The sequence below is a fragment of the Spermophilus citellus genome (assembly GCF_964194105.1).
Source record: "Spermophilus citellus genome assembly, chromosome: 9".
NCBI classification, from domain to species: domain Eukaryota; kingdom Metazoa; phylum Chordata; class Mammalia; order Rodentia; family Sciuridae; genus Spermophilus; species Spermophilus citellus.
This window is the reverse complement of record NC_138191.1, coordinates 121734337-121751134: the sequence shown is the minus strand read 5'-3', so window position 1 is coordinate 121751134 and position 16798 is coordinate 121734337. Positions and strand designations below refer to the sequence as shown.

At 56.4% G+C, this 16798-nt stretch overlaps 1 long non-coding RNA gene across 2 annotated transcripts; it reads right to left on the bottom strand.

Annotated features, from left to right (window-relative positions):
- Positions 1-2135: 2135 nt before the first annotated feature.
- Positions 2136-16751, bottom strand: LOC308657184. 2 transcript variants are annotated; one of them, XR_014023876.1, is made up of 5 exons: positions 16478-16751; positions 16016-16150; positions 13877-13927; positions 3639-3746; positions 2136-3156 (listed from the first exon to the last, which is right to left on the bottom strand). It is a non-coding gene; the product is annotated as an uncharacterized lncRNA (long non-coding RNA). The 2 variants fall into 2 exon arrangements; XR_014023877.1 differs by lacking the exon at positions 13877-13927.
- Between the last annotated feature and the right edge of the window lie 47 nt (positions 16752-16798).

Here is a 16798-nt window from a genome sequence, read left to right as displayed (position 1 = left end):
TGTCTCTAGAGAACCTTCCCCCATAGAGCTACGAGAACTGGAAGAGGCACCACACGTCACCGGGTACAGAGGGGTGACAGGCCACCACAGAGTAGATGGACACAGTCCACGCCCAACCCCAAGAGCCCCACAAGCCTCTCCACAGGAAAAGGTCCCTGGGCTGCTCTGCTCTTCCCAGCTCAGAGCCCAGTCATTTTGAAGTACACCTCACAACCAGGATTCATGTCCTCTAAGGATATTAAAATATGAGGCCAGGTGCAGTGGCGCACGCCTGTAATCCCAGTGACTCAGGAGGCTGAGGCAGGAGGATCACGTCTTTGAGGCCAGCCTCAGCCTCTCAATGAGACCCTACTTCAAAATACAAAATAAAAATGGCCAGGGACGTAGCTCAGTGGAGAAGTGTCCGTGGGCCCAATCCCCCCCTCCAGTACTGCAATAAATAATAAATAAATAAATAGGGAAAACCTCCCAAAGACCCCTGAGGGCTCAGCACAGAGAGGCTAACCACATGCATAGCAGGAGCCAGGGTTGCCACACACTGGGGGGAAAAGACTGGAATGAAATCCACCAAAACCCAGCAATGGCTTTCCCTGAGCACTGAGATGGAGGGGACAGGGTGTGGGGAGAGCCCTATCATCACCACTGCATTCATGAGATTCCTACCGTGAACATCTAAGACCACAGAGATGCCTTCCACATGTGCGTGTTACATACTATAAAGTGTTTCTGTGAACATGTAACGTAGGAAACCACTAATCTTTAAATCTGGACCTTTCAACAGAAGTGTTCAGGACATGTTAGGATCGCGAGTTCAAAGCCAGCCTCAGCAACTTAGGGAGGCCCTAAGCATCCATCAAGACCCTGTCTCTAAATGAAATATTAAAAAGGGCTGGGGATGTGGCTCCGAGGTGGAGCAGCCTGGGTTCAATCCCCAGGGCAAAGATAAAAAAGTTGCCCAAGCACGGAACTCGCAATCCTCCTGCCTCAGCCTCCCGACCAGCTGGGACTAGAGGCCCGTTCTCCTGCTGCAGACTCCAGAACTAGGACATGAGTTGGGGACGGGAAAAGCCAAGTCTCCACGCCCTGACTTCCTACCACCTGCTCCTCTCGCACAGCACATTAGATGGTCCCACTCTGCGTCTCAGAGCATCACAGGACCTTATAGCAGGAGAGGTAGAAATGTTCCTTGGAGACCATGGTGTCAAAAGTCTTCACTATACAAAAAAAAGGAAACTGAGGCCCAGTGAGGAGAAAGGTCTTGCCTGCAAGGTCCCCTGACTTTCCTTCCAGGGAACCTGCTAGCCTACACTCCCAGGCAGACTTGGCTTCTGGTACTAGTGTTCTGCACAGTATATTTCCTAGAAGCAGCCCAACAGCAGCACTACAACCCCATGGTACTGCTCTGGACGCTCCTACTCCCTTCTTCCTGGTTACCTTCCACGTGTCTGAGACAGTGCTATGGTGTCCCACAAACACCTACTGAGATCTGAAAAATGGGCCTTGTCTTCCTCAGTCATGTACCTGGGAACTCAGAACTGACCACACATTGGCCTTCCAGATCACCCTGAGAAGACTCACGTTGGCTCCTCCTGGCACACCCTCCACCTATGCAAGAAAGAAAGGCCTGCCCTTCCTGGCATATCCAAAGCGCCCTCTTGTTGCACAACCACTGCATACGGAGAAGGACAGAGCCTTCAGCCGGCCAGACCTGGGTTCCAGTCTCTGCCGAGCTCCTACAAGGAGCCTCTTGGGGACTTACGTAATCGCTCGGCGCCTTCTCTTCCTAACGCACAAGCCCAGGTGCCTAAGCCACCCTCTCGTCCATCCTGAATCCCAGGACAGGACAAAGCCTGGCCCTCCCCAGAGGCACCATCGAAGTCGGTGACTGATGAATGAAGGGGGGGGGGGATCAGAGCTGGGATCCTGAGCCCACAGGGTCGTCGACCAACCGCAGGGAGCAGGGAGGGGGAGACGGGAAGGGAGCTGCGGGGACGGTACTGGTCAGATCATCTTTTTTTTAAAAAAACATTTTTTTTTAAAGAGAGAGAGAGAGAGAATTTTAACATTTATTTTTTAGTTTTCAGTGGACACAACATCTTTGTTGGTATGTGGTGCTGAGGATCCAACCCGGCCGCACGCATGCCAGGCGAGCGCGCTACCGCTTGAGCCACATCCCCAGCCCCTGGTCAGATCATCTTCTCACACCGTGTGCAGGCGCGAGGCACGACAGCAAACCCGCCATTGTGACCGACTCTTGAGCACTTACAAAAAAATATAGGGAGGGGAAAAAGAAGAGATAAACACAGAAGTCTGTGGCCAGGCTTTCAGTAAGATCTGCCAGCAGGGGATCTTACTTGGGCAGCTGGTGCCCGGGCAGGACACTGCACCAACTACTCCTAGACCCTCAGCCAAAAGCCACCAATGCACCAGCTGTGAAAAAACAGGCTTTAACTGCAGCCGGACATTCTCAAAAACAGAAAGCACATTCAGACCCAAATGGGGAGCGAGGAGGGAAGCTCAGAGATGCTCCTGCTACTAAAGCCACACAGAGGGGGGACTGGGGAGGAAGCCCAGAGCCCACCCAGGGAGAGGACTCGGACGCCCCCTCTGCCTACGGCCAGGGCCCCAGGGAGCTGCGCTGGTGTCGAGGTGAGCAGAACAAAGCCGCCCTGCTCCCCGCACTCCCTGGAGACTCCCAGGAAAATGGCTTCCACTGAACTTGGCGAGGATGGAGGCGGGACCCTCGCTTCCAATGTGCAGCTGAAGCCAACCTTAATAAGAGGTTTGCAGCCCCAATCCACTCAACTTGGGTGGTCCCCAAACACCAAGCCAAGAATTTAGTCTAAAGTGGTCCCAAGTTGGTAATGACCACAGGCTCCTGGCTGAAGCCCTGGGAAATCCCCTGCGCAGGAACCCACCTTCACCGAGGTCGCAGAGACGCGGCACCGAGGCGAAGTTCTGATTTATGAGCCCAGGGCCACAACTCCCGAGGGCACAAGGGAGCCGGGCATGGCGAGCAGGACTCAGCAGAACAACAGGCGGTAGGATCAGACCCACGATGACCTCCAGCTCATCAGGCACAGACGCAGGTGACTTCAACACATTCAGTGACATTTCCAAGGGGGTATTACAGATGTCAGCAAAGAGAAGCACCTACTAAAGTGACCGTGCAGGTTAAAGGAGAGAACTTCTAGAAATGAAAAACATCGCAACGAGCATTTAAAACTCAGTCGGTGTAAGACCAGGGGGGACCTCAGGGCTGGGCCCAGCCTGCTCCAAGTCCTGGGTCCAATGGCAAAAAAAAGGAAATTAAAACTCAGTAAATGTGGGGCTGGGGATGTGGCTCAAGCGGTAGCGCGCTCACCTGGCATGCGTGCGGCCCGGGTTCGATCCTCAGCACCACATACCAACAAAGATGCTGTGTCCGCCCAGAACTAAAAAATAAATATTAAAAATTCTCTCTCTCTCTCTCTATCTCTCTCTCTCACTCTCTCTTTAAAAAAAAAAAACTCAGTAAATGAGGTTTACAATACATTAGGCACAGTTGAAATAAAATGAAACACAGAAAACTAGAGACGGAAAATTAAAAGGAGATTAAGACCCAGGGAGAAGAGTATTTAATGTGATAACAGATATACCTAATCCTGGGGTCAGACGGAGACAGGGGACACACAGGACAGTGGCACTTTCTGATGATCGAATCAGCTGACACCTCTGAGAATTATCCATGACTTCGTAAATAATCCCTGAATAATAAAAGGAAATAGTCATAAGTTTAAGAACCTAAAAAAAAAAAAAAAACCCAATCAGGATAAATTACAAGAAATGAACTTGTATACTTTAGTATAAGTGTACCCCGTGCAATGTTTGGAACATACTTATACTAAGGATATATATTCGTCATTTATCTGAAATTCAAATTTAACAGGGCGTCTCGTTTGGGGGTTCTGTTGATCCCGGCACCTCCAGCACCTAGACATCTCCAAGCGAAGCTGCCAAACACCCAAGAGAGAAGAGACCTTGGTAAAAGCAGCCAAGGGGAAGACAGGTGGCCTCCCGATGACCACGCGGCCAAGCACTGACTTCCCAAGAGCAGCCGAGGTCAGGTGAGTAATGGCTTCAATGTGTTGGAAGAAAACAGCTCAAATGCCATAACAAGAGGATATCTGTTGAAATGAGCCTCGAGTGGAGACTTGTTCAAACAAATAGCAACGGAACGAGTTTGCCATAAGCACATTCTCGTTTTTAAAAGAAATTGCTGCCCGCAGCCGGAGAAAAGCGTGCCGGATGGGAGTCAGAGAAGTGAGAGGACTGGAAACCAGGGGAGCTGAAGACTGAGGCTGAATCTGAGCACTGCAGGCCAAGCAAACCCTGAACCCCAGCGGGATTGAAACGCCAAGGTGGGGCTGGGGCTGGCGCTCAGCGGGGCAGTGCTCACTGGGCGTGTGTGAGGCCCTGAGTTCCCTCCTCAGCGCCACATAAAAATAAATACATAAAATAAAGGTATTGTGTCCATCTACAACTAGAAAAAATTCTTTAAAATAAAATATGTGCAACAATAAAATGGAAGAGGGATGATGGGATTTTATATGATTCTTACATCTGGGAGAAAATGATGATTATTGGGAGTTGCCCGGCTCCAAAGACTAATTTCCCCATCTCCCCAGAAGAGCCGTCCAATGGTAAGCCCTGCTGGCTCACATGATCCTTACCCACCAATCAGACTAGCCCTGCTGGCTCACCTGATCCTTACCCACCAATCAGAAAGCACCCCATGCCAACTGTCAAACCCTTCAACCGTTAAACTGTCATAACTGTCAAACCGCCCCCGGCTCTATAAATATGCAGAGCTGTTCCTCAATAAACGGGCATTTGCTCCATCTACGAGCCTTGTTCGTTCTTTCATTGGTGCCGAGACCCGGGAGGGCGACTGCCTCGCTACTCGAGGGCCCCCTCTCTCAAGGCTTGCCGTCCTGGTCCACTCTTTCGAGTGCTGTTTACAACACCAGATCTTCAGTAGTTGAGTCCCCCTATCGGGTATCCAACTTCAGATGGGCTACACAGGGGCTTTGACCGTGATCGTCCGGCAAACCTCTGACGCCCAATCTGGAGGAGAGAACGCACCCCACCACGACCTTCATGGTCACGGTGGACTCTCTGGAGCCTGGTTCATGAGCGGGAGGTCCTGAGGGGGTGGAAGAACAGGCACCCCTCTCTCTCTCTCTCTCTCTCTCTCTCTCTCAACCACCCTTGTCCCTCCCCTGACCTATGGGGGCCTCTTCTTTCCTCCCTGCAGACTCCCCCTTATTAAATTCTGCACACAAGATTGGCCTTACTATCAATTAGACAATCAAAGTCAATGGCCCCAGGAGGATTCCTAGACCCCGCAATTCTCAGAGATCTGTTTAACTTCTGCGAGTGCTCGAAAAAGTGGACGGAGCTCCCCTATGTTGAGGCTTTTTCTCTTCTTCATTCTCACCCCGACCTATCCGGTAGATGAACCCCCTCCCTACCGACCTCCCCCGTCGGCTCCGTCCAGCCCCTCAGGTGCTCCCCCTGACTAGGCCGACACCTTTAGTTTCCCCCAAACTAGGTCCCTCCTTGAGTCCCACAAACCATGGCCCCTTTAAGAGAGGTTGCTGGACCTGAGGGCATTATCCGGGTACATATCCCGTTCTCTATGAATGACCTCATGCAACTCGAGAGAAGGTTGGGCTCATTGACCACAGAAGAGAGTTTCAGTGGGTCCTCCAGGCTTATAGCCTCACTCATATGTTATTGGCTAACACTCTCCTTCTTGAGGAACGTACCAGAGTCTGGGAACTTGCCAGAGCCCATGCGGACGAAACTCACCGAGTTAATCCCAATCACCCTCCAGGGCCACTTGCTGCCCCAGATCAAACTCCCGACTGGGATTATAATACACAAGCTGGCACACAGAGTAGGGACCGATTCTCCGCATGTATTATTGCTGGGCTCAAAAAAGCGGCACATAAGGCCGTCAATTTCCAAAAATTTCAAGAGACCCCATTGGAATTTCTGGATCAGCTTACGAAAGCCCTTCAGCAGTAACCTAGATCCCGAAACCCCAGACGGCCGTCATGTCCTTATGACATATTTCCTCTCGCAGAGCTACCCCGACATCTGGTTTGAACATGGCCATGCCACCCCCCAGACTGAGAAATTTCAGATGCTCTCCCAGGCCCTGCAGGGTGCTTCCTCGGGTCGCTGCCCATCACCGAAAACCCCCCCCGGGTGCCTGCTTCAAGTGTAGCAAGGAGGGACACTGGCGGGGTATGCTGCCGTTTCCCTCTCATCCATCACAGAGGCAAAACCTCTCCCACCCAATACCACCAACCAACAAGCTAACTCATAGCTGCCACAAGGGCACGTGAGCTAGCGGAGGGAAAAACCCTCTCCCTATATACAGATCCCAAATACGTCTTCCTATCCTGATCTCCCACGCAGACATTTGGAAAGAAAGGGGGCTACCACCAGAGGGACGGAAGTCATTAATTCCACACTTATTTCTGGCCTATTATGAGCCTCCAGGCTGCCTTCCCAACTGGGAATAATGTTGAGAGCCACAGCCGAAGAGGGCCCCAGCAAACTTCCAGCTGATTGGCTCACAGCAGCCCCAGCAAACTTCCAGCTGCCAGCTGAGTGGCTCCTCTGCGGTGATGCTCATTGGGCTGTTTCCCTGCCCTTTCAGACCACGGAGCTGCTCATTGGGGGACTCTTTTGGCTCCTCCCATGCGACCCAGCCAATCAGCCTCAAGAGCGGGAGGAGTGGGGGGTTGAGAGGCTCCCCGAAGCGGTGGTGGCAGTTGGGCTCTGAGGGAATTCCTGAAGAGCTGGGGTGGTGCCTTGTGTGTTCTAAAAATAAAGTTCGTTTCTGCTTGACAAGCTCCCGAGGTCAGTCCAGCTTCCAATGGGGCTGAAGCTGCAGATGTCAGGATGGAGCTTGGAGGCTCAGGCCTCAGGAGGACCAGCACAAAGGCCCAGAAGGACGTTCTGACCCACGAGCCCCCCCACCGAGACCCTGAGAAGGGTCTTGCTCCTGCCCAACCACGGGCAGCCCGAGGTCACCTCTTGGAGCATCTTGGCTCAGTGCCGCGTCTGGACCCGAATCTGCTGGAAGCCCCCGGTGAGCACAGCCAGGCCCCAGGGAGAAGCAGGGCCTAGGGAGCGGCCCTCTCTCTGACCAGCCCAGGAGACCACTGAGACCCTGTGCCACTCCAGGGAGCTGGGGGCCCACGGACTCCAAGGGGCAAAGTCGCGTCTTGGTCACTCGAATCCCAGCACTGACCACCCGCTGGCCCGGTGCCTCCTGCTGGCCCTCCATCCACCCAGGAACCAGCGGCCGTCCCCAGCTTGCAGAGGCCCACCTCCACGGCCGCCCTCCGCAGCCGGGGCAGCTGGGTTCTGGCAGATGTTAGGACCAAGACCCTGGACCCCCTGGGCCCCCTGGACCCTCCGGCTTCTATCACGTCCTGTCAGCAGGCACCACGGCTCCAAAACTCCTGTTGGGACTTCAGTGCAGCCGCACTCAGAGGCAGAAGCTTTAGGGGGTGATGGGGTCACAAGGGCTCAGTCCTCCTGAACGAGTGGACGCTGTTGCCATGGGAGTAGGTTCTGCTAAAAAGGATGATTCCCCCCAGTTTTCAGACTCTCTGTAGGCTCTCCCCACGTGGTGCTGCAGCAAAATCACGAGATGCAGTGATCACCTCAGCCTTGGATTTCAACCTCCAGAACTGTGAGCTGAATAAACCTCTGTTGTTTATAAACCACCCAGTCTCAGGTCTCCTGTTATAATATCAGCAAGCGGACTAAGACAGCAAGACCTGCACTCGCCCCTCTGCCAAAACTGCTCAAGGTGCTGGGTGCCAGGTGCCCTGCTGAGCACTTGCCATGTGAAGTCACTCAATCTTTGCAGCGACTCTTTGAAATAAGTACTCCTCTCCTGGTTCTGCAAGTGAGGGGACTAAGGTTCAGAGAGGGGAAGTGGCTGTGACGTGACAGAACAGAACTGAAGTCAGGCCAGGCAGCTCCAGGGCCAGGAGCCTCCTGGATCCACCACCACGGCTCAGCCCTGGCTCCCACCTCTCACCCATCTCTTGACCGGACACCCTGCTGCCCCTCCTTTCTCAACAGAGCAGCAGGAGATCTGTTGACAGGGCAGTCGGCCGAGGTCACAGCGCGGCTCCCACCTCGCTCAGCATCCGGGCCAAAGCCTGACCCCTAGGCCCTCTGTGGTCTGAGCACCTCCCGCTCTGCTCCCTGTGCTCCGTCCCTCCAGCCTAAAATACCCGACCCCACATCTTAGTACCTTCTCTGACGCTAAAACAGAATACCTGAGGCCAGGTAATTTATCAAACTAGAAGTTCTTCTGGCCTATGGCTCTGGAAGCCAGGAAGCCCAGGAGCCCGGCAGAGGCCTCTGGGAGGTCCCCTCTCTGCACCCTCACAGGGGACGGCCTCCCACCCCGCAGAACCAGCAGGCCAGCTCCAGGCCTGCTTCTCACAAAGCCACCCATGCCGCCCGGGACCCACCCTCCTGGCCCCAGCCAACCCTGAGGCCTCCAAAGGCCACCAGCATGAACCTGAGCTCTGGAGGGACACAGCACCCCGAGTCCCCCCAGGCTCACACCACTGCTGCCAGGGACCCCCTCCCAGCCACCCCCTCTCCTCAGCCCCTTGGGGGATTCTCCCCACAGCAGGCCCATCGTCTGACCAGTGACCCTCCATGCTCCAGCCGCCCACGAAGCAGAGACCACCCTGAGAGCGGGGCCTGAATGGTCCACCAGAGGAGGCGCTGAGGGACACGTGACCAAACGATGTCCCTCCAAGTGCAACCGCAGTCCCTGGGGGAGCTTGGTGGGGCAGGTGAGTCACAGCCACACTTGGGCACCCCGGGGGGGGGGAACACCTGGCTTCCTGGAGGAGTGAGGGTCCGAACTGGCCGCCTGGCCTTGTGGAGAGCGGTGAGCACACTTTCACACGGAGCCTGCACCCTCAGAAAGGGGGCAGAGTCAAGGTGCTTAACTAAGTCCCCATGAAACAGGGGTGGCCACACCCATGTCGGGAAGGACAATCTCAACTCTATCAGCCAGAACCTTTGCCTTCCAGCAACGGAAAACCTGAGTGAAAGTGGCTGAAGCCATGAAGAGATTTGTGTTGACTTAGCAACAAGTGAAGTGGAAAAGGCAGTTCCAGAGGTCATTTGGTGGCTCCAAGAGGACTTACACCCCTTCCCCCTTCTTCTCTGCCATCCTCAGCTAATAAGCAATTAGCCGTGACGTGCATATTTTTATGGCTTCACAGTAACAATGTGGCTGCCACAGCTCCAGGCATTACATCCTCTCCCAACAACACAGTCCAAGGCATAATGTCTTCACCTGATTGAACGAGGCCCAGCCACCTTATGGACAGTAATCTTGTCTTAAAGACAGCCAACTGCAGATGTGACCCACACCCACCATATAGCTTCCCAGCAACACCAAGACTGTGATGGTTAAACAACAGGGTCCTTCAGCCTCGCCAAGCTAAAAAGTTAACCATCAGGGCTGGGGGGCAGCTCAGTGGTAGGGGGCAGGCCCTGGGTTTGATTCCCAACACCATTAAAAAAAAAAAAAAAACTGACCCTGGAGCCCGCTGAGCCTGGCTCAGCGCTTCTTTTGTGATCTCCCCGTTTCCCCAGCTGTACCTGTACCCCCCAAGCTCCCCATCCTTATCCAGCCGGACCCCAGGGGGTGGCATTCCCACCAGCAACCCTTGGGGGGGGGGGCCCTCCCCCAGCAGGCTCTGGGAGCTCAATGGCCAGAAAGTCCTTCCATCAGGAACCCGGAACAAGAGAGACCCGGCCCCGGCCCAAGGAGCCACAAAAACCCCCCAAAAGAACCGCCTGCTCCGCCATCAGCTGCTCTCTCTCTGGGTGCTTCTCTGCACCCTGGGTTCCTGGGCATCTGCCTCTCCTCAGCGACTCCTGTGATCTATACTGTAAATCTGCTTCATTTGAAATTCACAGTTAATGACCTATCCCTCGGATTCAGGAAACAGAGTGAGGTTCCGGCTCTTAAAGGCCAGGAGTTTACTAGCCAGAATTTGACAAGTATTACAAAGTATAGGCCTGCTCTAAAAGCACTTAAGGAGCAGTCTCCATCAGAAATTTCAAGAATACCTTCAAATAACATCATTTATCTGCCAAGAGGCCGCAGGGACTGGGACGGCTGGGCAGGACTAAATGAGCGTTTGCTCAGACCCCTGCTTTCAACTCCCGGGGGAGGGGCGCTGACCAACCCTTCTCGCCCTGGGAGGGATTGTTTGCACACTCAAGTGGGCGAGGGGGAGTGTGAATGGGCACCCAGGCCTGCAGACACTTGTGTGCACAAAGCCCAGCTCCCGCGCACCGGCCCCCGGCTGAGCTCCAGGATCCAGAGGGTAATGTAATAAAGCGGGGGTCCTTGGTTTCGGGCTCGGCCCACTTAACTGAAACCCAAAGCCGGCCTCGAGCAAATTGGGCTGCGGCTGCATTGATTAGGCCCCTCGGCACTTTCTCATCTTCAACAGAGCGAGCGCCTAACCGCGTTAACTTGGGCTAAACGCATTACCCAGGTATCTCCTCTCACCAGCCAGTGATTTTGCGTCGGGCCTGAAGGATCGTAATTGCAATCCGGCCGGACACCTGTGATTTACGGAGGGTGCTGGGCCCGGGCAGGCTGGGGCCTTCTCCCTGCCCAGAGTCGAGATTCACGCCCAAGGACCCGGAGCAAGGCGCCTGGCGAGAGCCCACCCCGGGGAGAAGGGGGTGCCACTCTGTGACTCGTCCACCCTGTGGCTCTCTCCCAGCCCAGGGAGGATGGCCTCCGTCCCATGGGACAGAAACTCCAGAGCCTGCTGCCCTGGCCTGGGGCATGGCTGGTCAGTCCCAGACAAGCTCGTGCCCTGGGCGAGGGTGGCCCTCCTGACGGTGCGCAGAGGTCGCTCCCCGCCCAGCCTTCCTGCCAGTGTCCTCCTGACCCCAGGATGCGCACAGTGTCCCCGCCTCCCTGCCCCTGCTCCCACAGGCTCAGGTCCCCACCCTGCTCCAAAGTCCCTTCAGCTCTTGGGTGGCCGTGACGAGGACACCTCTTCCTAGAATTGTGCCAAGCCCAGAGAACAGCCACCCAGGTCTGGCCCAGGGTAAGTGTGAGGGTTTACGTGGGTCCCTGGAATTCACATGCCAAAGTCACCTGTTAAGGCATTTGGAGGTGGGGCCTTTGGGGAGGGATGGAGCCCAGGGCGCATGGCTTCATGGGTCCCGGAGGGTGCTCCGTCCTGCCGTGTGAAGCCCTCCGCCATGTTCCACGTAGCAACAGGAAACAGATGAAGGCCAGAAGTCTTTAAATAGCAACTGTCATCGTCTACCTTACCAAGAGCAGCTGGCAGGGACACTCAGTAACCAGGGCTAGTGAAGAGGGGGAGAAGCTGCAGCCCTCATGCCTCGCTGGTGGGGGTGGAGAATGGTGCAGGTACTTTGAAAACAGTTTGGCAATTTTGAAAAACTTAAATAGGCATTTACTAAAAACCCAGCACTTTCACTTGTAGGTATTTACCCAGGAGAAATGAAGTCCTGTGTCCACATAAAGACCCTTACATAAATGTCCATAGCAACTTTAACCTAGAAACTAGATACAACCCAGATAATTTTCCGGAGGTGAAAGGATAAAGTGTGGTACATCCATACAATGGAATAGTATGTAGCCATCAAAAGGAATGGAGTACTAATACCTGCCATAACATGACCAGGGTTCAAAACCATGATGCTGGGTGGGAGAAGCCAGACGGGAAGGCCACATGTTATCTGGTCCTATGTGTATGAAACATCCAAAAAGACATCTATGGAGATAGCAAGGAGATTGCTGGTTGCCTGGGGCTGAGAATAGGAACCAGGATTAAAGGGCACAATCGATCTCACTGATGATAAAAATGTTCCAAAACTAGACAGTGTTCATGGTGGCAGGACTGGGTGATTTGGCCAAAAAGCACTGAACTGCACTTAAAATGGGCAAATTTCATGAAATGCCAATTAGGACTTAATAAAGCTGTCCCGAGACAGTGAGAGATGCAGGAACCTGCCGCCTGTCGAGCGGGGCTGCCTTAGCTGGATTAGGGTCTGTTTCTTTGTTTTGCCAAGGTCAGGTCACAAGTGTCGATCGGGACTGAAAAAGGTCACGTCCCTATGGTGGGATGAGACGCCCTTTCTGGGCCCAGCAGGATGCGGTGGACAGACCCGGGCGTGGTTTAGTGTCCACAGGTTCTTGTTCATTGGGAGAAGTTCTAGGAAGAGGAAAGACTGGGGGGGCCTGAAGGACCTTCTACACCCCCCGCCCTGGGGGTCAGCGAGTGAAATACACATAAAATCCACTGTCCCCAAGACCCTGTGGAAATCAGGGAACCTGAGGAGGAGTGGAGAGTCCTCCGTGTGCCTTGGCCAGGGTGTGAGGGGACAGGGAGGCTGGGGAGGCCGGGAGGACGGTGCCTCTGCTTGGAGGCCTCCTGGAATCCTCCAGGGTTAACCCTCTCTGCGCTGCCACCCTTGGTAACTCGAGTTGTCATGGTGGGGTTTCCTGCCCAGGAGCCTGACCTGCCCACCACCCGCCACCCGACCTGTGAAGTCTCTGGTCAGGAGGTGGGTGGAGCAGTGACCACAGCGCTGACCGGGGTCCCTCGGACTCCTGTGTTTGCCCCGTGCTGTGTGTGAGCTCGCACAGCGGCTGTGTCTGGGCCATGGGGGAGGTCCGCGCCCTCAGAAGCTGGACGGAAGGGCAGCACACGTCACCCAGGACACTGTTTCTGGCAGGGGTTGGCCTTGACCTTGCTTTGGAGACCAGGGCCTTCTCCCCAGAAAAGCATCCAGCATGGTCTCGGGCCTCGGCCGAGCACCTGGCCCCGGGGTGAGCCGAAATGGGCCGCAGACCATCCAGGCAGCCCCGCCTGCTCTGTCCACCTCGCCACAGGGTGGACTGGAGCAGCGGCCCTGCCCACCACAGTATCCCCAGCAGCCCACCTGGGGCCCACGGAGCCCTCAACCACCAGGTATGGAAGGAAGACAAAGAGGAAAGAGAAAGAAGGGGGGCCTCAAGCATCGATCACAGGAGCCCCCCAAGGCCGACGTCCTCGTTGCCAGGCCACGCTCTGGTCCCAAAGCCAGAGTCCCAGCTGGCAAGCGCCAGGGACCACCGACCCACCCCACGGCTCTGCATCTCAGTTGCACGCTGACGCGAGTCACTCTCAATACCATCAGGCCCCGCTCTGGGCCCCTGACGCCTGTGGTCTCCTCCTCAGAGGACCCCTCCAGGGCAGGGACTGCCGGGGCCCCATTTCACAGATGCGAGGACGGAGGCCCTGCGGGCTCAGGTTTGGACCCACACGGTGTGACTGCAGGAACCGCGTCTCAACCCAGGACTCCTGGGAAAGAAGGCCACGCCGGGGAGCCCCTGGTCGGTTGGTCTGTTCCGACGCCGCGGAGCCTGGGCACCTGCCCTGAGGAAGAGGGCTCCCTGGCTACCTCCCGGGTCAGCTGGCCAGGGGGACACTGCTGGCCCCAGCCTCCGTGAGAGGCTCCTGGGGAAGGGACTGGGCGAAGGCGCCCGAGACCCCAGAGCGACTCCCAACCCGCCACGTGAATGTCTGGGAACCTCAAAAGTAAATTTTTAAAAAAAGAAAAGAAAAGAAACCTCTGCGGCCGGGTGTGGAGGCTCTCGGCTGTACTCCCAGCTCTCTGGGGCTGAGGCAGGGGGTTGGCGAGCAGGCAGCCGGCCTCCGAGGCTCAGCGAGACCCTGCCTCAAACTAAACAATAAACCGCTGGGCTAAGGCTCTGGGGCCGGCCCTGTACCTCAGAGGAGGAGGAACGGAGCCTCTTCAGTCTGGAACATCCGCACTGAGCCTAGAACGAGAATTTACCCCTTTTAGAAACATGGAAAATAAATTTTAGAAATATTCAGAAACTATGATTTGACCAATTATATTCAGCATATAATACCAAACAGGGTGGCTTAGAGTCTTGGTCCAAAAAAATCATTTTGGAAGAGAAAGACTCCCTGTGTCACACCTGCCTCTTGGTGACCTGCAGGATGGAGGCCAGGGACTGCCCCTGATATCCACAGGGGACAGCAGCTCCTAGAGTCAGAGTCCTGCCTGGCAGAGGGACAGCAGTGCTGGGAGCCAAGCCGCCCACAGGACATAGGTTGGGCTGTTGGCTCGGACCCACTCACAGAGCTGATGGTGGGGGGATCCTGGGGAAGACGGCTGACCCCCCCCCCCAGCCCAGTGCACCGGCAGGAGGACACAGGACCTCAGGCCCTCACCACTTTTCCGGAAGGTGGTAGAATATGCCAATTAATGACAAGGGCCAGGAGGAGATCTCTGGGCACCTGCTCAGGCCACCGAGCCCCCAGCTGACTCTCCAGCTCCTGATGAGGGAGCAGAGGCACAGCCTGGCCCAGGTGACCTTGGACAGGTTGCCCGGGCCTCAGTTTCCTCAAGTGCAAACACAGACCGTGATCACCCTGCCTTCTCCAACACCCAGTTTTGGGACTCTTCAAGAGGCTCCCGCCCACAGCAGGCTCCTCCCTTCGGAGGGAGTTAGCTGCACCCTTGCTGTTCCAGGGACCACACTGGGCCTCGGCCTGCACCGCTCACTAAGCCCTCACAACGCTGTGAGGTGGGTGTCTTGTCTTCCTGTTTTATAGAGGGAAACTGAGGCCTGGCAAGGTGCAGTGACTTGGACCCCATGGCCTCAAAGCCCAATGGGTCTCTACAGGCCACTCTGTTCCACTGACCTCAGAACGCCATGGCAGGCACAGGCCCTCCTGGACCCCACTCTCCTCTTCCCCTCTCTCCTGCCCAGGCCTGCTGGTCCTCCTGAGACCGGCTTCCATGGATCTCAACGCAGAAGCTACTACTGGAGGCAGCTTGGAGGCCAGGACACACCACGAGAGGTCTCTGCAGGGCAAGGCTCCCAGGGGCCCCTGGCAGCCAGGCCCAGCCCTGCCCTGCTGCCCTGCACCCTGGACAGCAGCCTGCATCTGCAATTACTGCCCTGGTTCCAGAACCAACCAGAAGTAAAGAGCTTCTCGATCTCGGGCAGCCTGTCTGGGCCTCCCAGTCACGGGCAAGCCCAGCCCTGAGCCGCCCAGGTCACTTATGGTGAAGAGCCCTTCACCCACAGCTGGCCAGCCGCTGCAGCTGTGCCCCACAGGGACCCGGGAGGAGAAGTGGGGTGTTGTGTGTGCATGTGTAGTGCTCATGTGTGTGCATGTGTGTGAAACACGTGTGCGTGTGTGTCCCTGGGGCCTCCTGGGGCTCGCCTAGAGGAGTCTGAGGTGGAGGGATGCGGTGGGGACAGGCAGGGGCTCCCACTAGTACTGCTTTCAGAAGGGTCCCGGGCCACCTGCAGAGACCCTCCACCTGAAAACGTGGGCTTCCCTGAGCCAGCAAAGATACTGCAGACCATGGTCTTCATCTGGCAAAGGGAGACCAGGAAGAGAGGTGGGCAGGCCCCAAGCCTCCAGGGCCAGGGCACCTGCACCCTGGACCCAGTCACGGGGCTGCTGTGCTGTGTGGCCTGGGGCGAGGCCTCAACCTCTCTGGACTCAGTTGGCCCTTAGTCTTGCTAACAGCTGAGGCTGACTGAGTGCTGGCCAGCTGCTGAGCACAGAGATCCCCCTGACATGGGGGGAGGGGGCCAGAGGTCAGTGGATGAAGGAGCACCCCACTTTGCAACATCGGAACTGGGGCTGGGGAGACCCAGTCAGGGCTCATGCCCCCCACTTGGGATTAGACCATGCAGCTGGATCTCTGGGCCCAGCCATGAGGCACGTCCTCAGCCGCCCTCCAGAAGGCCCCTGGCATCTGCCCAGACTGGCCAACCTCCCATCTATTTGAAAGTCTCAATCCCACCACCCTGAGGGCCTCAGGCTAGTCAGTCCTTACCCATCTGCCCAAGGTCTGGGGATCCCAGACACCCACTGACCTGACTCCCCAGGTGGTGGGGCGGGTTCGCCCTCCGGTCCACCTGCCTGGAGCCCCCCATGCACACGGCAGGCGGTGGATGAAGGAGTTTCTGTTGAGACTGTGCAGCAGGCCAGGCGAGGAGCACCTCCACCTCCTAAGGAAACCCAGAGGGTTCAGACCTCAAAACTTCCCTGAGATCCTGGGGGATGCGCAGACCCCCAGGGGAGTGGGTGGGCGGGGTTCCCATCAGCCAGGGGAGGTTTCCCAGCTTTGCCAGTTTTTAAAGAAAAGCCCTGCCAGGGGACAGTTCAAAGGCCCCCTCCGGCCCCAGCCCAGCTGTCCAGCCGCATCCCAGCACCTCCCAGAGCGCCTCTGGCCTGCAGCGGTCAGGGGAGACGGCTGCCAACGGCGTCCTGCTGCAGACTTCCCGGGCCTACGACCTCCCTGCCTCTCCTCCCAGGCACCCCCAGGTCTCACCAACCTCGGCCCACTCCACCTGGCAGGAGAAGTCCCAGCCTTACTGCCTGCAGCTAGGACCTTGGACTTGAACTCGGGCCTGGTGTGAGGGGAAGTCAAAAGCAGCCCCCGGGTTGGACCGCGGCCCTGCGGGCGGGCGGCCCGGCTGATCCTCACTGGCCAGCCCCGTTGGCCTGCAGGCCCTGACCTGGTGCCAGGAGGTGGTGGCGGGCCTGGCCCCGAGTCCCAGCCTCCCCAGCCTGTCCCCAGCAGCCGCCTTGATCCACAGTCAACGTGAGCTCTGCACACCCTACTGGATCTCTCCAGGAACACAGGAAAACCTCGG